Below are 23155 nucleotides of genomic sequence, written 5' to 3'. Positions count from 1 at the left end.
TCAACTCAGCTGTCGGCGAGCAGAAAGAAGTCAACAGCTCGTTAACGTTAAAGTGGCAAGAGATATGCACGAGACTCCAACGGAGGCTGAGACTGAGGCTGAAGCCGAGGCCGTGTCTCAGAATCTCGACTCGAGTCGAGTCTGCAGTTTGGATTCAATGTGTGTGAATGTTTTGTGGGATGTTTTGATACCCGTTAACCAAAAGTGTATGAAGGGTATAACAATTTAGTGTGCTATGCAAATAGAACAAAAGAAGTCTTCATATAAAGTTAATACTTAATCGGCATGAACAGTTACGAAGTTGATCCGTCTGTCTGTCTGTCCGTTAATATAAGTACCTAAATCTCTAAAACTATAAGAGCTAGAGCTTTGAAATTTGGAGACAATATTTGCTTAGGATCTACATAATTAAATATTAGTACGAGATTAAGATACGTTGCATCCTAATCTCTTGAATTAAAAAAATAGAAAAACAATTTATATACCAAACATCAAAATCTTTAAAACTAGAAGAAATTCGGAGACAATATTGTTACATAAAGTTATTATTAAAGATTGATTCAAAAATTAGACACTCACATAAAAAAATAATACAAATATTTTGCAGCAAATTTTTCGGTAAACATTCTAAATGCTTGCTAAGAATTTGTTTATAATTGAGTAATAGTTTAAGTAAATTCAAATCTAAATCTGTTTACGAAGTAATTTAAGAAATTGAAATTTGTATAGCAGGTATTTCGCAGTTGAGTTGTTTTCTCAGACTGTTTGTGCAAAAGGGTAAGCAATAATGGGGCAACAAGTCGCGTCTGCAATGCATCGCCCACGGCAACAACAGTTGCAAGAGCTCTAGCTAAAGGATGCCACATTTTGAAGAGCAAAATTGGCGTTGAAAAGTATCTGACGACGGAGACGACTCGAACAACAACAGCAGTAACAACAACAACTGCAGACTGTGGCTGAGACTGCGACTTAGCCTCAGCATGGTCAATTGCACAGGGTCAGTCGTTTTTTTCCAGCATTTCCAGCAACTACAAAAGCCTGCTCTCAGTCTCAGTCTCAGTCTCTCTTGCCTGGTTGTGGCAAAGTAAGCGCAATGAAGTAGCCAAAGGGGCAACAGCAGTCGGTAGTTGGTAGTTGTCAGTTGGCAGTTCGCTTGGCTAAGGTCAAGTTTTTGGTCTATGAACACGAAACGAAACCAAGATGAAATTGCACACGACAGCCTGATTATGACTGCAGATTCAAAAGAGTTTTTTCTTTACCTCTCTGAGAGCGTGTTTTAATTAAGATTAGCAGCGACTAAGACACGATTTTGTTTTTTTTTTATTATTTAATATACGCGGAAAATAATTGGAAATTTTCTTTGTAGGTATCTAAATGAACTTACCATTTTTTCCATTCCGTTGTGATTTTCCTTAGCGTTGTTATTTTTTTGAAGATGACTCGAGCCTCAATAAAGAAATATTGCTCAGCTGTAATGAGATGCAAGAAAAGAAAAGTTGCTCTGATAAGTTTATCTGAAGTTTTTATATTGAGCTTAAGCTACCGAAAAAAAACATAAAACGAAAGTCACTTCTTTGTTGTTGTTGATGATGATCGTAAAAGAATGTTTATCAAATTTTAATTAGAAATTATTAAAAGCAGTACAACTTAATTATGTAATGAGCGTAAAACGTTGATGAGCTCAGGGAAAAACGTCGCGTTGTTGCTGCGACTGATTTATGTTGTGACAGCCAACCCGGAAAATGGCGTGAAAAACTGGCCACGAAAAAAAACGAACAACGAAAATAGGAAAAAGGAGAAAGGAGTAATGCGACATAATTTACAGGCTGTGTCCAAAAGAATGTGCCCTAAAATTGAGAGAGGGGGAAAGGGAGTTGAAAGTCAAGTGCCGCGAGGGCGGCTAGAAGAAAACAAGTAAGAAAGTTACAGTCGAGTGTGCTCGACTGTGAGATACCCGCTACCCATTTTTAATAAAGGCAAAATATTGCGGTATCATTTTCAAAATATACCGAAAATACTAAAAAATACTAAAAAAAATATACCAAATGGTATGTTTGGTATATCGATGTAGTACACCATTCAAAATATACCATAAACGGCACAATGTGCCAGATTGTCGGCCAAAGCAACTCAGACCCCTAGTAAGTAGGCGTTTTTGCCCATACAAAAGTATTTCTTTAATAACATCCACAATTTTTATCTGAACGCAACCAAATTTTCAGGAATCATAACTATTACAGTAATTATTATATATACCAAAATTCGTAGCTCTAGCTTTAAAATTACACTTGTTATTCGATTTTTTTGATTTGCGGGGGCGGAAGTGGGCGTGGCAAAAATTTGAAACAAACTTGATCTGCGTGCAAACATAACAAATGCTGTCGAAAAAAAATTATAGCTCTATCTCTTATAGTCTCTGAGATCTAGGTGTTCATACGGACGGACGGACGGACGGACAGACGGACAGACGGACAGACGCACAGTGGGCGATTTGGTCCCGCTAGCGGCATTTAATTAATAACTTCTAAACTAAAATAGATATCTTCAGTCGGTTTTTTTTCACTGATCAGAAAAAAATCATAGAATTTTTTAAGTTAAAAAACTTTTTTTTTTAATTTTTTGTTTTTAATTTAAAAAATTTTTTTTTTAATTTAAAATTTTGTTGTACTTTTATTTTATTTGAACTTCAATTAACATATTTCATATATAAACTTTATCTAAAAAATGATGGGATGATGGAAAAAAAATGGGATGACTTCTGAGTGCAATACTAAAAAAAGATCCCTTTTTGGTACTAACACTGTTTCTAAAAAGTACCATAGTTTCAAGGCTAGCAGATAATAGCAGTTGATATTACACATTTTGGACGCCACTGATTCACACTTTCGGCTAATAAAGGAGTTAGACTGAACTTAGTTGAACAAATTAAGTTCTACTCCACGAAAGACAGGTGTACGCTAATCCGGGCTAGTTGTTAATACACTGAATTACCACTACGTTTTATGAGCTACACATTTATAGACCGGTCACAAACATTGATTTTTTTGAAAATACATACCTTGCATATAATAAAAAACCAAACTTCTAACAAATTCACCAAAAATTGTAAATTTCCGAGGAACTCAAATTCCATGCGCGCAAAGAGAGAAAAAATTGTGTAAAGCTCTTTGCGAAATCATATGGTGTGTTTGACCGATCACAGCTGATGATCAGCTGATCGTAGAGCTTTCAAAAAGCTTTTAAAAATCTAATCAAAGCATCTGCTATCGATATGTGAAAAAATATTAACGGATTTCTAAATTTGAAAATTTGAATTAAATGCCGCTAGCGGGACCAAATCGCCCACTGTGAGACGGACAGACAGACAGACGGACATGGCTATATCGTCTCGGCTGTTGACGCTGATCAAGAATATATATACTTTATAGGGTCGGAGATGCCTCCTTCTACCTGTTACATACATTTCCTGCCGGCACAAAGTTATAATACCCTTCTACCCTATGGGTAGCGGGTATAAAGAGTTGTTGGCTGGCTTAGCCGGCTAAATTGTGGCCTGAATTATGTGCCGCCTAGGCAAATAATATGTTAATATTTAGCTAATGAATGGGGCAAGCGAGCAGCACAAAGACAATTGTAGTAGCTGTTCCATGTTGCAAGTTGGGCGAGAGCCACACTTCAAAAGCGCGGCAGCGGCAGCGACTCTTGGGCAAACAGACAACTGGAACAAACAGGAAAAGGAAAGGCAGCGGGGGCAAATAGACAAAGAGAGTGAGGGAGGAGGGGTGGAGGAGACGCTGGACTACTTTAATCACGCCATGGGATTAAGGGCAACGCCGCAGATGATGAAGAAGTTGCGTGTGCACAGCGATTGAAGCGGTGGCAAAGGGAAGAAAAGGGGGGAAGGGGCATCAGCAACACTACGCTTACAATTTAATTAACTTTTTGTTTTTATTTCTTATTAAAGACAGCCCCTTGTTTGTTGTTGTTGTATTTGCTTTAACGGCACTCTTTGAATGCCATAATGCAAGTTTAATCAGCGCGCGACAAAAACAAAAAAAAGAAGGAAAACAAAATAAAAGGCAAGCAGACGAAGCGCAGATACAGATACAAGTGCAGATACAGATACAGATACAAATGTGTGTGTGGGTGTAAGATTTGCCTAACCACGCACTTGCAGATAAGTCGAGCAACAACAACAACAACAACCATGACAAAAGTATCTTTTGCCGCCTTTGATTCGAGCTCCTTCCTCGCGCACCTTCAATTTGCCAGTTGTAATCTCTAGTGTAAGCAGCTTCGAGTTGATAAAGTTAAGCAAACGACAACAAAATGACAATTTTTTAATTATAAACGTTGGCGCTATTGTTTAATTAAAAAATACAAATAAAAAACGATTGCCAAACTATGAAACAAATAAAATCTTGCAACTTGTTGTCACTTAATAGAAACATGATTAGATTGAAAGTAACTTCGATTTTAATTAAAGTCAAAGCAAAAAATGTATCTATCAGATACAAATCGCTTTCGCAATGCGTTTTTCTAGCAGTGTTGCGATAATGTCATGTATCTGGGCAATCTTTTTTCTTTTGGCGCTTAGATTAATGACCAAATACGTTTTGACATGCGCATAGTTAATAGATTATGATCATGCTGTGAGATAAGCGCGAGGCGCGAGATTCTCAGGCGATTGTGTCAGGCGATTCATATAAATCATGTGTCTTTTTCTCTACGACGCGACATGACAACGCTCACAAATCAAATTCCCAGAAATGCCAAACGAAATTCGAATTCAAATTGTTCCGACATAAAAAAGATATTTCAAAAGAAATCTAAGCGAGCTAAAGACGAACAAAAAAAAATACAACCTGCCAATGCCAGACGAGTTGAAATAAGATGAGAGAGCTGAGATTGTGAAGACTCCATTGGGATGCTCTTTTTGGCTAATTAAATGGGCGACTCTCTGACTTTGCTTTGCTTTGCTTCTCTGTCATGTGGCAGGCCAATTAATTAAGCGCATAATTTATGGCAAAATATTTTGCGGGGTGCGTCGCTTACTCGATAAAGTTTTTAGTAAAAGTCTCTCCTCCGCTTGTGGTCGAATGTCAACGTCGTCAATATATATGTGAAAGAGTATAAACAAAATGCGATCATAAACTCATTTAAAAACAGAACGGCAAAAACGTATCAGTTTCCAAATGTTTAATTTATGACGTTTGCAAAAATTTATGACTACAAATTTAAATGCTCAACACGAGACGAGCCAAGAGACGACGACGAAGACGACGACGACGACAATGAATATGTATTGTATCTTTTCAAATTGAAATTCCAATGAAGCTCAAGGAGCACAAACACAAGGCATGCATCGCATCGGGAGAAAAGGCAACGGCAACGGCAACAAAAAACAAATAAAAGTCATCGGTCGTAGAGAGCGCAGGAAGCAGCAGTCAGACCAGGCCCAGACCTTAAACAAACAGAAATTAATTATGTTTCGATGCCAGAGAGAAAGATACACACACTCTCGGATACACATGCACAGCTGCAGATTCAGATACAGATACAAAAGAAAGAACCTGCGCGTAGAAAGAGACTGGAGACTCAAATAAAATAATTTCGTTTCGGTTCTCGTGTCTGTTTATAAGAAAAATATGTTTTTGTTTGTTTTAACGCGCTTCCTTTGCACACACTCACACACACACACATGTTGTGCGTGTGAGTGCAGCGCAGAGATGCGTATCTGTTGTATCTGCTGGATACATGTGTAATGCACAAATGTATCTACATAGTTGTATCTATCTATTGCAGCTATTTTTGGTCATCATTTAAATTAATTCACTTGCATCTCTGTAGCCTGAACACTTTTATGAATTATATTGCATGCCTCAGCTCCACTTTTCACCCTTTCCTCTTTCCCTTCTCCTTTTCTGCTTGCTGTTTTCATTTTAATTAGCTTGACATTTTTTTTTGTCCGTTCTCCTTGTTGATTTCTCGCTGCCTTTTGCTGAACTTCGTCAGTCTGTCTGCGGTTTTTTAGGGTTAACAGCGCGTAGATTGATATCTTCAAGTTCATTAGAGTTGCAAGTTGCTTTAATTGGAAATATGCGCAGATCTTAAACGAGCACACTTGGGTGAGAATTAATGATGCCTGACTCTCAACTCTCGACTCCTTCAACTGAATTCTGCTTAAACTTGTGCAGACTTTTTATACCCACTATCCATAGGCTAGAAGGGTGTTATAACTTTGTGCAGAAGGAGGCATCTTCGATGTATTTACATATATATTATTGAGCAGCGTCAATAGACGAGAAGATATAGCCATGTTCATCTCGTTGTCTGTCTGTCCATATAAAACACGGAATCTCAGAGACTAAAAGATATTGAACTTCGGCTGAAAATCTGGTATGTGTTGTGCTCTAATGAAAACAAAATATACCAAATATAACATTCGGTATATTGTAGTATTTATGTGGTATATTAATTTGTTATAATTTTGGAATATGGTTCTTATTGAAAATTGTGTACTCTATGGTATATTTTGAATGTACTACTATATCAATATACCAAATATAACTTTCGGTATATTTTGTACTTTATACTATATATATTAAATGTGGTACTATATACAATATACCACACAAAACGTTTGGTATATTTTAGTATTTTTGCGGTATATTAATTTGGTATAATTGAAATAGCGGGTATTTCACAGTCGAGCATACTCAACTGTAACTTTCTTACTGATTTTTTTGTCTTGTTGTGTTCATCTTTTTCTTCACTTAATTTCTTTTCTCTTTTTTTCTTTGTTATCCTTAACTGATTTCAATGGAAGCAATGCAGCTGCAGCGGTTCAATTTAATTAAAACGTTTCATTAGAACCTGCGATGTCCTGCAAAATCTAAACAAATATTTTCTCAATCTAGATTTACATATTAAATTTTCGTCTTGTTTTTGGCTTGTTAAATTTCATTCTAAACGCGTGTTTTTCTTTAGCTTTTTTCGAGTATTTGTTCTTCAAACAAAATTAACACCTAGTCGCTACATTTCCAGCTAAAATACACACACACACACACACACACACACACACACACACATTCAGAATGTAGAATGTTGAATAAGAAAATGAAAGACCATAAGTCAAACCCCTAACAAGGTGTCATTTGGTTGTCGTTGTTGTTGTTGTTCTTCTTGTTGTTGCTGCTGCTAAATGAATTAGAGAGCGGTGAAAATGGAAGGGAGAGGGAGAGGGAAAGGGGAGATGAGAGAGCTTCACCCACATGTCGCGCCAGCTGGATTTATAACTGACACTTTCGGTTTTTCCCCACCATTCATTTAAATGCAAATTGCTCAACTAGGCGTATGCTCAATATTTGCACTATCAATTAGCATATTAAACAAAACAATAACAACACGCTCTCTATGCTATTATAGTTATTTTTTTTTTTGGTGTTTAGAAAATGTTTTCATCGTTCGTTTGCTGTTTCGACAATAATTTTTCTATGACGACCAAAAATAAATTCTAGTTAAAATTGCTCAATAAAGCGACGTCGTCGACGTTTTCGTTTCGTTTTGTATGTGTTTTGTATTTGTATTTTAGAGTTCTTCTGTTTGTCTACCTCGCTGGGGCAGCGAGAGAAGAGTGGAGAAGGGGGAGGGGGGAGGGGTTCAGGGCATGGGCTGACTTCAGCGCCCCGCTGTTCTATTACCGTAATTTTCTACTTGATTTCTGACGCTCATAAATCATCATCAGTTCTCCGCTCGCTGCGCCACGATAGCGTCAGCAACCAGCGTGTTGTTGTTGTTGTCATTGTTGTTGTTGTTGTTTAGGTAGTCGTCGTTTTAGTTTTATGGAATTTATCTGCAACGACGACGACGACGACAGCAACAGCAACAGCAACGCGAAGGAGAACAACAGAGAACAACGACAACTTTGGCGACACAGTTAGCACCAACAACAACAACAACAACGACAACAACAGCAACAAGTTTTTAGTGTTGTTGTCAGCACTCTTTATTGTTGTCTTCGCTTTGGTTGTTTAGTTTGATGTATCTGCCAGATACGAATGCTGAAAAATTGATAGCTTGTTGTGTGTGTTCAACCAAAAAACCAAAAAAAAACTGAAAAAAACGATGCATAATAAATGTTTCGATAAATACAATGAAAAGAATTTATTGAACTGCGAGACAAAATGGCAAAAGCAGCAGCAGCAACAGCAACAAAAAAATATCTAGGTAAGTAATAAGCGAGAAGCAAAAAAGAAGGTCTCATTAGGCTCTTGCCTAATAATTGCCAAGCTAACACACACAAAAATCAATTTCGAAAACGAAATAAATAAATAAAAACCCTCATAAACAAAGAGCATTTAGCAAAAGTGCCATTAAAACTCAATTTGACGCCTTGTTATTGGACAAAGACAAACAATCAGCAAACGTTTTGGCCATGGCTTAAACACAAAATTATCAAAAAACTGAAAAAAAAACTGGCAAAAAAATCGCGCTAAAGTTCATACATAAAAAGACGCCGCAAACTTTACACACAACGAAACTTGGCAGAATTTTCGAAATGATTTAAATAAATGTGTGTGGCTAATTGTTTGAAGCTCCATTCAAAACGAGAGCCGAAAGCGACTAATAGACAAACACACGAGTCGACAAAAAAAATAAAGAGTGGAAAAAAACAACAACAAGATGAGTAGAAAAACAAATAGGCAGCGAAAAGCGCCCGAAGAGAAGTATAGAAATCGATGAAGGCACCAGAAAATTATGATCAATGCAATCATGTCAAATTGATTTCGGGCCTGGCTAACCACAACGAAGAAGAAGAAGAAGACGAGGGGAAAAAACTACCTCAAGCAGGGCTAATGATATGACTGAGCTGCGCAGCCCAAAACGAAAATTGAAGGAGCTGCAAAATAAATCAAACAAACGAGCTACAAGCTGAGAGAGAGAATAAGAGAATATACGAGAGGAAGCGAGAGGTGAACACATGGCAAATGGTTCAACCAAGAACCAAGAAGAGCTAAGAGGATGGAGATGGAGATGGAGCACATCGAGTTTGATGAATTGCAGCACACGGCAATGTTGACTTGGCCAGTTTCAGTTGATGAACGGTTTTTGGCTCTCGCCTCGGACTTGACTTGACTTTCATGCTCATCTCTGCTCTTCACTTCTGCGGGCAAAGGGAGAAAAAATTAATCAATATGCTGTGTGGTTGTTGTTGTTGTTGTTGTTGCTGTTCTTGTTGTTTAAACAACAAGCGTCCTCTTCTTCGTGTTTTTTCTTTTCTGAAATGGTTTTATAATTATGAGGGTCGCGTTCAGGTTGACTGAAAATTATTGGTTGTCCAATGTGCGGCTTGCAACGTGAGCTCGTTGAGCAGGGCACAAAACTGAGTGAGTTCAATATATCCAATTCCAATTCCAAATCCCTATAGCTATAGCCTGGGCAATAAGTACAACTTGTTTGTCAATAATAACACGACAGCCCAAAAGACAATATTCTTCTGTGGCCACTGGCCAGCCATAATTATCCGAGTGCAGAGCCTGGGAAGCAGTGCAACGAGTGTTGTGTGCCACCAAATTGGGTGCAACCTAATGTTGCAGCCAGATGTTGACAGCATAATGTGTATTTTTAAAAGACCGTAATTAAAATGCAATTAAACAACTAAAAATAAAGTTAGTTTAGGAATAAGATTTGCCTTGAAAAACATTAAAATAATATAATATTTCGAATATATTTTTTCATTAATGTTGCAACAACGTGTTGACCGCAATTAAGGCAATTTAAAAACTACAAGAAAAGTTTGAAATAACCAATATATTTTATGAACATAATTTACAAGTGCTCTAAAGATATTCTGAAGACATTTGTCTTCACTTTATTCACTGGAATGAAAGTTAAATATGATTAAATATTAAATTAAATATGATAAAAACTCAAATTCAAATAGGTTAACTTCAAACAATGTTTGAAGTTAGTTTTCTTTAAAAATTTCAATTGTTCTGAAGACAATTAAATAACTAGAAATAAAGTTGCAAATATGCAACATAATTTAGGAACAATATTTCCATTCAAAAATCTTTCTAGTTTTGTCAAATTTTCTGTGCAAACTGTGCAACGAGTGTGTGCCACAATTTGAGTGTGAAAATGTATAAAAGTATTGATAATATTTGTGAGACAAATAACTAGAAATAAAGTTGCAAATATACAACTTAATTTGTCAACAAACTTTGCATCGAAAAACTTTAAATCAAACCATATTTTAAATGAGTTTCGGTTGCTATTTTTGCACTATTTTTCTTATGTGTGCAACGAATGTGTGCCACAAATTGAGAGTAATAATGTTGAGGCATAATTGCGTTAAATATATATTCGTAAGACAATTCAAAATCTACAAATAAAGTTGCATACAAATAACTCAATCTAAGAACAAAACTTGCACTGAAAAACTTTAAAATATAACCATGTTTTAAATAAGTTTTTCTTGCTAGTTTTGTTCAGGTTTCTGTGCAACAATTGAGTTAACTAATATATCAAAATATTTCAGTAATATATCAAAATATATAAAGCAAAGTATTGAATATATTTCATCAGTCAAATAACTGTAGATAAAGCTTGGCTTCGCATAATATTTAAATAAAATGAGTAACAAAACTACAGTCGAAATGTGTACTAAATGGTATATTTTATATATCGATATATTATTACATTTAAAATATACCATAGAGCATAAATTATACTAGATTGACAGCAGTCGTTTTTTGCCATCTAAAATCATATTAGAAATTAGTTTTTCTGGCTAGTTTTGCTCAATTTTTGTTGTCAACAGAATGCGCATGAAATACTAAAGATATAGCTGGGGCGATCTCGAGATCGCATTAGTATGCGACATTAGCGCCCAAGAGTGACAGCTGGCTGAGAGAAATGTTAAACAGGATACCAAATTGACAACTTAACTGGCTGACAAGTCAACTGACTGACTGACTGACAAAGTGACGGAGTGTCAATGTGCTTGTCAATAAATTTTGCAGCTATTTCTGAGAGTGGGGAATGAAGAAAGAACTCAGATAATCCGCACAATTAAACGCGAGACACCCAAAAGCGAATTGAGCAAGTTACACACACACACACACGAACACCAAAAAAAAAAGTCAAGACCGGGGCCACAAATTTATGGCCAAGACGCAGACTGAGAACGGGCAATAAAACAGAGCCAAGGGACGCTAACAAAATTTATGATCTTAGCCAGGTAGCAAAAGGAGCGAAGCGTTTGTAAACTGATCACCTGTTCAGTCAAGAGCAGTGCAGAGCGAGAGGGTGGAAGCGGAGGGCAGGACAAGATCTGCGGGCGGTCAAAAGCGAACCAAACGAGGCATATGACAAAGTCAAAGGCGAGTCTCGTCTGGCATTTGAGTGTCGCCACAGCATGAAGTCGCCGAGCCTTCGATCGCTGCGATCCTTCTGCTGACTGTGCGCAATATTTCGCATTGCAATGTGCGGGCTGCAAAAAAACTAAAAAGAAACTCGAGAGAAAACTGCGCACCGCATGATGTCCCATGTTCACTCAGCCAGCAGGCAGTCCAAGTCGAAATCGAAGTCTGAGTCGCAGTTTCAGTCCTCGTTTCATTTCCAGGCCATTGGACTGTTGTGTATGTTGTATGTAAATTGATATTTTTGCTCGGTCATTCGTGCAACACCTTTAGCTACTTCCTTTGGCCTGGCCTTGAGCGCGTCTGTTCTTCTTTATTTGTCTTTTTATTGTTGCATTTAACTGAAATTTAATGAAATCATTTTCGTGCCACAGCGACCAATAAAAAAACTCGATCCTCGTTCAAGAAAAAATAAAAAAAGAAACCTGCATCGAGAAAGGTGTCACGTTACGCATAATTTATGACCACAAAAACTATAATTTTCCAAATGAAAATGCAACAACCGAAAGATGCTATCGCTAGTTGTAGTTAAATCTGTATCTTTCTCTGTCTCTCTCTCTTAGCTAGTTGGCTGGCAGATTAATGAGATCCGAACCAGGTAGCTTCAACCTGACTGGCCCCAAAACACAAAACAAAAAAATAACCGAAATGATTGTGGAGTAGTCAAAGAGTAGTCGATACGGCAGCCAAAAACTTTGACAACAAATAATGAAATAATGTTCATGGCAGCCACGCACCGAGCACCGAGCACAGAGATAAGATTCCAGTTACTTTTTCCCTCTTTTTTTTTGACAGCAATATTGATTCGTAGTAGTAAAATAAAAAACACAGAAATACAACCACACACACTCGTATTTCTGTGCGCGCTTCTTGAACTCTTTGTTGGGTAAACAAAAGCTGGAAAAACGAAACTAAACGAATGTGGAAACGAAAGGTGAGCAACACACACACACACACACACACACACACACACACACACACACACACACACACACACACACACACACACACACACACACACACACACACACACACACACACACACACACACACACACACACACACACACACACACACACACACACACACACACACACACACACACACACACACACACACACACACACACACACACACACACACACACTAGGTAGGAAATCGAAATCAACAAAAATGGGCAGAGATAAGAGGGCTACCAAAAAAAAAACGCAGAGAAACAAACGAAACACGAATATATCTGCCGTCTATATGTGTTATGATATTGTTGTGCTTTTGACAGAAGTTAACGTGGAAAATGGATTGAAATGTTTAAGTTAAGAGCGAGAGGGGAGAGAGAGAGAGTCCACTAAATGTTGTCTGCTAATCGATTACGTTTACTTAGTGTAACATGCGTAATGAAAGAATCGCATTAATACAGCGCAAATATCATGTACAATCCATCTTCAAGAATACATAAATCATTTTCATAGACACTTTTCTAAACATTTCTCAAATATTTTCCATTGCCAGTTTGCCAGAGTTGACACATTGCAAATTATGAAATTGACAGTCAACGTTTTGGCTCCCATGACTGCAAAAGATACATTTGTATCTGCTGCTGCTGTGCTGCTGTGTGGTTGGTGGCATTTTCACTGTCACACATACCTGCTGCTGCTGCTGCTGAGATTTGATACTGCTTCTCGGGTTGTTGTTGTTGGTAATCCCAGACGTGTCGTGGTAATTAAAAAGCGCCTTGCAACTGTCACAGTTAATCCAATTTCACAAGACGACAACGACGACAACGATGGCGAAGCAATTGCAGTTGCAGATACAGATACTTTTGGGTGCGAAGTAATTTGACTTTATTTTTGGACAGATTTTTTAATTAAAATTTCATGTAGCGCCAAAATGTTGTTGAGATATCTCGACACACTCTCGTTTAGACACGACGAGTACTCAGCAATGCGGATAGGTGTCAGCTTGAAGTAGACAGGCGACAGCTCTCTGCAAGATCTCTGCGAGATCTATGAGTCGGGTGGCTCGGGGGGAGATGAGCGCCAAAAATCCAATTTTCAGTTGACGCTTGTCGTCGTCATCGATCACAGATCACCAAAGCAACAACAAAAAAACACGCGACATATCTTGTTTCTTTTTTTTTTGTGTTATTTTTGTTTCGTTATTTTGTTTTGTTTTCTATAGTAGACACACTCACACGCACTCAGTTTAGAGAGATACAACAATTTGTATTTTCATAACTCGTTTTGCCTCAGCAACAGCAATAGCAACAACAACATCGACAACAACAATTTCTCAGCATGGTCGTCTTGTTATGAGATGCCACTTGGCGGCTGTTTTATTAACTTCTTTTTAATTTATGACAGCCTTTATTTGTTGCTTATTTATTATATTTTATACTTTGTATTTTCGTCGCTCGTTTACACTATGCTACGATGATAATAATAATGGCAGCTCATTTGCCGAGCCACAAAAAAACACGACAAATGCTTTCGTATCTTACAGATACACAACAAGAGCAGTCTTTACCGTTTTCATTCGTTTTGTGCTTTTATTGATTAATTGAAGTTGCAAAGGTGTAATTAAGGCACTCGCAATCGCGCAATTGTCAAACCGATTTTGGGGAAACAGACGCGAGCGAGTCTCTCGAGTGTTGGTTGGTACAAACAACGTGCGCGACACCACCAAACGCTGCGATCGTCGAAAACAAACTGAGGCGACGCAACCCAACGAGTTGTGCTCGCTGTGCGCGCAGAGCACAGCGGAGAGCGCACTTTATGTGAGAGCAACTGCCGGAGAGAGAGCGCGTTGCGAGCGCGTAAAAGAGCAAGTGCCAAAGGTATTGCTCTGTGTTGTTTATAGCATGCGATAATTGGAAATTGAAACGGTTGCTGTGATGGCTTGAAATTTTAAAGAGACGCTGCAAGTGCCAGGACAGCGAAGCAAGTATTTTAAAGCATGCGATAAATGCATACCACAGAAATGTGTATGGAAAAATGCAAAGATTTATTGTATTGAATTTTTAAATATAAATTAAATATACAGAAAATAATAGCATTTATTGCAACTTAATTTTTTGCAAGTCAATTTCAAATTGAATTACTGGATCTTGATTTTGTTTGTGATTCATAAATGGAACTTAAAGGTTTCCTGGCAATATTTTTGGCAGTGCAGCTGTTGACATTCGATGTGGTTGTTCATTAGTTGATGTTCCCTTTGGCAAACTTTCACTTTTCCCAACCCCCAGACTTCCACCCAGTTGACAAATGTGAATGAAATGACAGTTTTGCGTTGAGATAGCACACACATGTGCAATGCTGCCTGCAACCTCCCCCTCGTTAGGCTGCGTTTCTTTCGCATATTTTCTGGTTTTGCACTCTCCCAAAATACTCTACGTGCGTACGCTCTCTTTCTTTCTGTCTCTCACGTTTTTTTGTTGCTTTCTTTGAACGTGCGTTGCTTAAGCATTGCACCCTGCTGTCATACAGCCAGGAGGAACAAGGTGGTGGGTGAGTGAGGTGCAGACTGATGTTCATGTTGCTGATGCTGATTGAAGCACGTTTCGCATACAGGGTGTTCGCACTCTATCTCTCTCTCATCATTAGCCGCAATGCACTCATTACACACTCCCGGGAGCCTATCAGTGCATGACAATCACAGGAACTAGCCCAAAAAGTACACTGCGTTAATTGCAAGGTCTTCCTGTATGTGCATGCTCTCTCTCTCTCTCTCGCTCTCTCGCACTGTCTTGCTAATGAGCGCACGTTTTTGCAGTGCGTGCGAGAGCTGCGCTCTTGTGCTCTTCGCTCTCTGTTGCTTTTTGGGCTCTCTCACAATATATTTTGTGCGTGTGTGTGTGTGTTGTCGACCGGTTTTCAGGTTTTTATCTGCTAAGGGTCTTGTTAAAGTAATTCGTAACACGTTGTTACCAGATAACGCCGCCGTCGACGTCGCCGTCGTCGTCGTCGAGTTGTGCTCCTAACGAGTTGCCCAGTTGCTGCTCTGCCTCTTCTTCCTCCGGCTGCCTTGTTAGCGTCGTTCGCTACTAAAAGAGCGATAAAAGCAAGAGCGAGAGCGAAAGAGAGAGAGAGAGAGGCAGCCACACTAAACATAGCAAGATCAAGGCAGGTTTAATGGGCAGCGCACCTCGAGATCCAGGCTCACGTTTTGACTTTTGGCTTTGGACGCTTCGCTGCCCGGTTCAATACACCCTGTGCTTGTTTGTGTGTGTGTGTGTGTGTGGGGAGCTGTTTAGCTGCAGGGTGCCCCCAGCACTCGGTGGTGCTTGATCGTGCATCACAACAACGAACAGAGAACATGACTGCTGGAGCTGGAGCCGGTTTGGCAGCAAGAAGAGAAAGAGCGTAAGCTGCACCACATGTGGCCAGTTTTGTGGCTTTTGCCTCCGCCTATGAGTGATTTTTGCCTAGTTAGGAAGCGGAGTTGCAGTCTCGGATGTGTAGACATTGCAAAAATCTCATGTTTATATGCATTTCAATTCAGTCGCAGTCCCAGTCGCAATCTCCATTCCCAATCCCAATTTTAGTGGCAGAGCTCGAAGCTCGAGTAAATCGTGCGCTTGGCCGCTAATGAACTTACAATGCTTCGCTTGTTTGCTTTGTGCGCTGAGCAGCAAAGTCGTGGGCCAGGACAACAAAACATTCTTCTTCTACTTGCCACACACACACATATACATATACACACCCACACACACAGAGAACATGCAAGATGCAAACAACATCCCGCGCGCCTCTCGTGATTGAGCGACAACGAAAATCTGGTCGTGGTTTCAATCAAATTGGCCGCTGGGCAGCAAACTTCAGTCTGGAGTCGAGTTGTTGTTATTGTTGTCGTCGTCGTCGTTGTCGATGCCTTGATCATGATCAGTAAAACTAACAAGAGGTGTTGCTGCTGTCGTTGTTGCCGTCGAGCAGGCAACAACTATCGGGCCATGCATCAGCTCGTCAGTCGCCACAACTTTAAGCTGCAACATCGTGATTTTTCTGGGTGGCAGCTCTCCTCTCTCTTCCCTCTCTCTCTATCTCTGCTTCCTTTGCTGCCTTTCCTGCTGGCCTTTTGTTTCAGTCGCTGATCACCTGCACTGATTGTCTGCGCTTTGTTTGTTTCTCAGCCTCCTCAGAGTCTCCTGTCCTCTCCACAGTCGCAGCCCCCAGGGGAATTCTCCTTAACTAGTCGAGCCAGAGCAGCAGCTCTGTCAATGCTCATTGAGAGCGCTAAACAGCTCACTTCAGTTGAAATCGGTATTGAGTGACTGACTAACTGAATGACTGACTCGCTGGGTGGCTTACTATGGCTGACAATTCAATCGAGAGCCGAGAGCCGAGAGAAAACTCTGTTTGCCCCGTCATGCCAATTGACAGTGGATTACAAATGAGAGTTGCAGCCATTTAAAGCTCATAAATCGTTGGACATAACATGAAAGATTTGCCATCGAGTGCCATCAATCTTAAACTTGGCTGCGATAAAGATCGACATGGCTGGATAGAACGAAGATCACTCTTAACAACAACACAAAAAAATAGCACACTTTCCAATCGCTGGTTAAAGTCAAGGCCAATCATCGTCAACAACAACTTGTTGTGTGTCTTATCAGAGTCCAAACAGTCAAAGATCATAGAATTAATGAGCTCGAGTTGGGGTCGTAAAACTGATCATGGCAAAAGATTGCACGCTGGCAAAGATCATCTCAATTGCGACAGCATTTCAATTAAACGACGACGACTACGACAATCTCCTCTCTCTCTCTCTCTCTCTCTGGGGTAATATCAATGTCATCATTGAGCAATAATTACGAACACCAGACATTCCATTCCGATCGTGCCACAGTTTTGTAGTCCAATTAAATCTCATTTTCTATAAGTATAACACACGATTTATGATCGACCCCAAACCGTTGTTATTATTATAGTATTATTATAAGTCCGAATACAAAAGTATTCCGTATCGCATTTATCATTATCGCAGATGTTTGCCAATCGAAGTGTGTGTATAACAATTGTCTGTCAATCACGCGACATTATCAGAGAAGAAGGGAGCTCGTATTTTTTTTGATCATAATAAACCATTAAAATAATTAAGATATAAACAGCTCGACAGCGGCACGTAATGAGGGCAATAAATTGCGGAGAAGCAGAAGATGATTCACACCATTTTAGAGCTAATTATGTTGGCTTTGCTGAGAGATAAACTGTTTTGCCCCAGAGTTGCCAGATAACCCGCATGGATAGATATACATTTGTACATATATTTTAGTGAGTGAGAATGGCAATATGAGAATTTATGGCCAGCGGGTTGAACTTATTGGAAATTGTACTACTTGTTGGCTATTAATTATTAAGTGTCATAAATATGCCAGACAAATTTTGCCCGTCAGTGGCCTAATTAAGTTCGTAAATTAGAGAGTTGGTAAAAAGAGATGTCGATATACTAAATAGAGAATTTTGGCTTGTGGTCAATTCACTTAGCTACGAAAAAGAATGTCGCAAACTCTTTTCCAATACATTTGAGGCATCTACAAATGAAAAAAGTTTCCACATTCGCTGGCAAGCAAACTGTGCGGAACAATTGCAGAGTGCAACACACGACGACGACGACGACAAAGGAGACAACGGAGACAACATGGCCCTTTTGGCAGCAGAGTAATCGGCCAACTGCAACAACAGGCAGCCAAATGGAGCGACAACTCTGGCAAAGTTAAAGCCAAAGCTGAAGCTGAATCTAAAGCTAAAGCACGAAGCGAAACTTTTTGCTAAACACAAAACTAGTGACAAGGAGAAGTTTCGCCTTTGGGGTTAGGTCTGAGGTTAGGTCGTGTGGGCCAAATGCAGTTTTGGCAATCAGATAACAACAATGCAGCAAAGAGAAAGACAGAGAGAGAGAGGAGGGGGGAGACGATCGACCAACTAGAAACAGAGCAGTTTATCGGCCAGCAAACACAACAACACATATCGAGTTATTTGGCAGTCGAAAATTATACAAACGACACAAAACTTTGACTCACTTCCAAAGCAACTTCGCATTGGGTTACCAGGGGGGCGGGGAAATCAAGGGGAGGGTAGAGAAAGCATGAGGGGGTCATGCGGGGTTAAGCGTCTTGTTTTTACATTAACTCGAATTGTTTGCAGTTTGCACTCAGTCGCTTGTCAGTTGTTGTTTCTTATTTCTAAGTATTCTTTTTTTTTTTTTTTTATCAAACTCCATGCAAAATATGCGCAAATTTTCTACTCGCATATTTTTTGTCCTTTATCCTATGTCGGTTTTTTGGTTTTCTCTCTCTCTTTCTAATAAACTTTTTCCCCAAAAACTTTACAATTTGTGTGCGAGTGTGTGTAAGTTTTTGCAACCGAAAAATTTTACCATTTGATTGCTTTTTCATTGTTTTCAAATGGCTCTTTGAACGCTGAAACGTCCTGGTTTCCTCCGTTTTTCCAAAGGATGTGCAAGAGTGTGAACTGTGTGTTTTTTGGTAGACTTTGGTGGAGTTGTCTGTGCAAATCGATTAAAATCATATTTATGAGACGCTCAGGGAGTGAGTTAAGAGGCCACACACGCACAACTTTACAATCATCATCGATGGAGACTTTTTGAAATATTCGAGTGGTTTCTTTGGGGAGAAGCGAGTTTTTGGACAAGACAAAAAGTTAACTTGTCACTTGCTTTATTCTAATAAAGTCAATTTGGTGTTAATAAAATAAGATTATTATAGAATGTACAAATAAATGCAATATTTTTTCTGATTTATAAATTCAACGTCAATTTTAAATGATTTGCGAAAAATTGTAGAACTATTAATTGAATTATTATTTGCCTTCAATTCTTAAACTTATTTGACATTTTTAAGATTTCTTTTTAATCAAAGTCTTTAAAGTTTTTATGTATAATCTATCTTGCAATGATAAGTCAATATTGTGAAGGAATATACTGACAAACTATCTAAGATATATTATTGTAAATAAACAAAAATATATAAAAAGGAGAGGTGTTTTTCAAAAATAGATTTTAAATATAAAATAATTGGCTTATTTGGAGGATCTGATAATTTCTGAAGTAAAATAAATTTTATTAGTTTTTCAATACAAGAAATATTTGATATATATTATTGTAATAAGAAAATATATTGTCTTTTCAATACTGACAATAAATTTAAAAATACAAATTCTTATGCTTACAGTAAATTGGACCAAATAATGCTGGATTTTGAAATATATTTGAGTTACTCCAATATACATTATATAATCCACTTTGTAAAGCCTATTAAAGGTAACTAAGTTTTCTGTTGCTAGACAAATAGTTTTTCAAATTTGAAGTACATTTTAATTATATTTCTCGACATATTTAATGTACTCTACTTTATAAAGTCTTTTAAAAGAAACTAAGTTTTGCTGTTGCTAGACAAATATTTTTTTTTTTTTAATTTTAAGTTCATTTTAATTATGTTTATCGACATATTTAATGTACTCTGCTTTATAAAGTCTGTTAATAGAGTCTGTTGTTGTTAGGTGTTATTTTTTCGAGTACTTTTCAGATATCTTTTGAATTCTTTTAGGTAAGTTGATACCATTTGCATTTGCACAGCTGTTCAAGGAATTGTGTGACCTCACTTAACACCTCGCTAGGCGGTTCAAAAGTGTGTGGGGAAGTCGGGTAAGTTATATCCAACTGAGAGGGAGAGACAGAAAGAGGGAGAGAGAGAGAGAGAGAGGGTATGAAAAGAAGAGAGAGAGACAGTTAAGTATGTCAAATATGCAAGCATTGACCTCAGGGCAGTCTTGACGGAGCAAAATGCGGGCTTAAAAGGAAACACAAATAAGAAAAAGGTTAGCCGGAATTGTAAACCCAAACATCCTGTGAGTATTAGAAGTCAGTTCGCTACACCATGCTTGTCAAGGTCAGCCAGAGGGCTGGTCATAAAGCAAAAACAAAAACGGAAAACAGAAACCGAATCGGATTGAGTATCGTAAAAAAGGGTTAAATAGTCAAATGACCTTTTTTCGGTTAACGACCAACAACAAGAAGAAGAGCAACATTTGAAGCTGTAAAAATGAACTTTAAAATTGAGAAATAGAAATTGAAAATGCCTTGGCTGCACTTGAGCTCAATTTGAAGAGTCGTTTCCGTTTTTCTTTTGCTTTGCTTTTTTCTATTCGATACTGAGTTCGATTCACAGATTCACAGATTTTGGTTCTGTGTTTTTCTGTTTCTGGTTCGAGACGCAGCCTTCAATTTATTAACCTCAATATCAATTGTGGCGCATAAATCACGATAAAAGTAAATACGCGCTGTGCATATTTCCCACAAAAAAAAAAGAGAACCGAATACAACAAAATACAAAAAAACGAATCGAAATGAAAAGAAACTAAAGCAAAAGCAAAGCAAAGCAAACGAAACGAAACGAAACGAAACGAATTCATTTGGGCGCAGTGAGCGTTGAGCTCACAGGATGTAAAAAGGATTGTGCAGGGCAGTGATTTTCAATTTAAAAAATTGCACGCAAAAGCGCCACAAATCAAAGGAATTGACTTTGTCAGCCAGAGCGAGAGAGAGCACTAGAGTGAGAGAGAGAAAGAGAGGGTGTTACGTTCCATCACTACAATAAATTTCAATCTAAAAACTTAACTAAAGGCACAGCTTCTGTTCTGTTCTGTTTGGTTCTGTTGGGGCGTGAAGTTCCCGTAAAGTAGTGCAAATGCAAAACAAGTGAAGAACGCCACTTCTGCCCTCCCCTCTCCCTCTCCCTCTCTCGCTCTCTCTCTCTCTCACCCTCTGCCTAACTCTCAGCCCCCATCCAAAGCCCTTTAGTCGGCCCAATACACGCCGCAATAAATCTCAATTGAAATGCTTTTTGCTCTTTGCTCGCTTTGCCAGAGAAATTCACTTCAGCTTCAATGGACTGCAATGGCATGCTGCGCTGTTAACTTTGATGCGTTCAAAAGAAATCAATGGCAAATAGTTCATACAACAAGTACAAGGGCAACAAACTAATGCACTCGACTCAGCGAATACCCTGTGAATCCATTGATCTTATTATTTGTTCGGACACAATCAAACACTCTACTTAATCGAAAAAATTTTGAGTTTTGTGACTTGGTAAATATTTGTTGCCAGATTTTTTCTTTTATTTTTCTTAAGAAATAGTAGAAATTATTTGTTGCTTGCATTGCTTTTTTTACTTATCATAATTATAGTTTTTTCTACAACTGGAACTCTTTGTAAGGATTATATTTGTTGTTATAGAAATTCAATTTATAAATTATATAAATTTATGCTTATTTACTTAATTTGGAACCTAAAATAATATGTGCCAACAAACCTTACGGACAAATATATGAATAAGATAGTGTACTTATTAAAAATACAAAATTATCTTAAAGAATATTAAAATATTAATTGTATGCTAAATTAAAATTTAAAAAAAATATTTTTTTTTTACGGAATCTATTTAACTAAAATATGTATTAAGAATTGGAAAATATAAAATAAACAGTTAATTAAAAACATAAAATAGTAATTAATACTAATTTTCACATTAAACTAAATGAATAGCTTAAAAACTATTATCTTTGTTTTTACTGCCGTCGATACAAATTTCAATTTAGCTGATCATACCCAACATTCGCTGGGTATCTGACAGTGCAGTGTGCAAAGCGCCCCCTGGCGATCACTTTGAGCAATTGACAGCATTTATAATTAATAAATGCCAGGCACTAGCTTCAAAATAGAGTGCAAGGGAATAAGAGATAGAAAGAGAGAGAGAGGGACAGAGGGAGAGAGGTGATGATTAGTGCGCCTGAAATGCAATGACAAAGCAATCAAAACACTTGGCCACATCATCCACACAGCGGCCAATTAAAATGCACAAAGCCCGAAAAGGCGCCCTCTGTCGACCACAAACGACAACTGCATACGATTGCTACTGTTTGCTTGCTCTCACTCACATGACACATGTGTAAGAGAAGAGAGCCATGTGTGTGTGTGAGTGTGTGTGTGTTTGAGGCAATCACACCAAATAAATCATTCAATGCATTTGCACAAGTTTTCAGTCGGCCATTTTGAGCAACAAATTCAGTCGAAGAAAGGAAGCGCAAAAGGAAGCGAAAGGGAGACAGAGAGAGAGAGAGAGAGAGGAAGAGAGAAAGAGGTAAGTTTCCATTGCGAATTATTCATGTGGCTGGCTGCTGGAGGTTTTGCGGTTAAAAGCATTGGGACAGCAGCGCAGGCAACCGAAGCTGGAGCAAGCTTATCTGTCATCAACCGCACACAGTTTAGTGGCTGCAAAGGAAATTACACGACTTGACGCAAAATGGCCACCGGAAGTGGCCACCCGATATGCATATAGCATATATAGAGTGGGATGCACTCGGTACTCGGCTTAATGGAAGGTGTCGAAAACGTTGCAGAAATCCATTGAGAGAAAAACGAAAATAGAAAACGCAAACACAAATTGCAATTAATGGCAAGACGCTTAGTTGATTGTTTGTTGCTTTGACCATGGTTAATAATGAGCCTTGAAATTACTCGATTGTTGCAGATGAATCGTCTACCAAAAACTAAAGCGTGTTAAATTTCTCGTCGCTGTTTTGTTTCCACTCACTTTTCGGTGTCTGGCAGCTGTGAAAATCCAATTTAGAGAAACTCCTAAGCGGATGTTGAGCCCGACATTAGCGAAAAAAGGAAACAAAGCGAGCGACGCACACACACACAGAGACAATGCCAAG

The 23155-nt window shown here is 38.4% G+C and overlaps 1 protein-coding gene across 1 annotated transcript in view; it reads right to left on the bottom strand.

Annotated features, from left to right (window-relative positions):
* The window catches only part of LOC117568755 (frizzled-2), a 102038-nt gene that overhangs the window by 17533 nt on the left and 61350 nt on the right, over positions 1-23155 (bottom strand). The window contains exon 6 of the mRNA XM_052005858.1: positions 1385-1469. The gene's annotated coding sequence lies outside the window, so the exon portion shown is untranslated. The remainder of the gene's footprint in view (positions 1-1384; positions 1470-23155) is intronic.

This window comes from Drosophila albomicans, chromosome 3 (genome assembly GCF_009650485.2).
Source record: "Drosophila albomicans strain 15112-1751.03 chromosome 3, ASM965048v2, whole genome shotgun sequence".
Classification (NCBI taxonomy): domain Eukaryota; kingdom Metazoa; phylum Arthropoda; class Insecta; order Diptera; family Drosophilidae; genus Drosophila; species Drosophila albomicans.
This window is presented reverse-complemented; position numbering and strand designations above follow the sequence as displayed.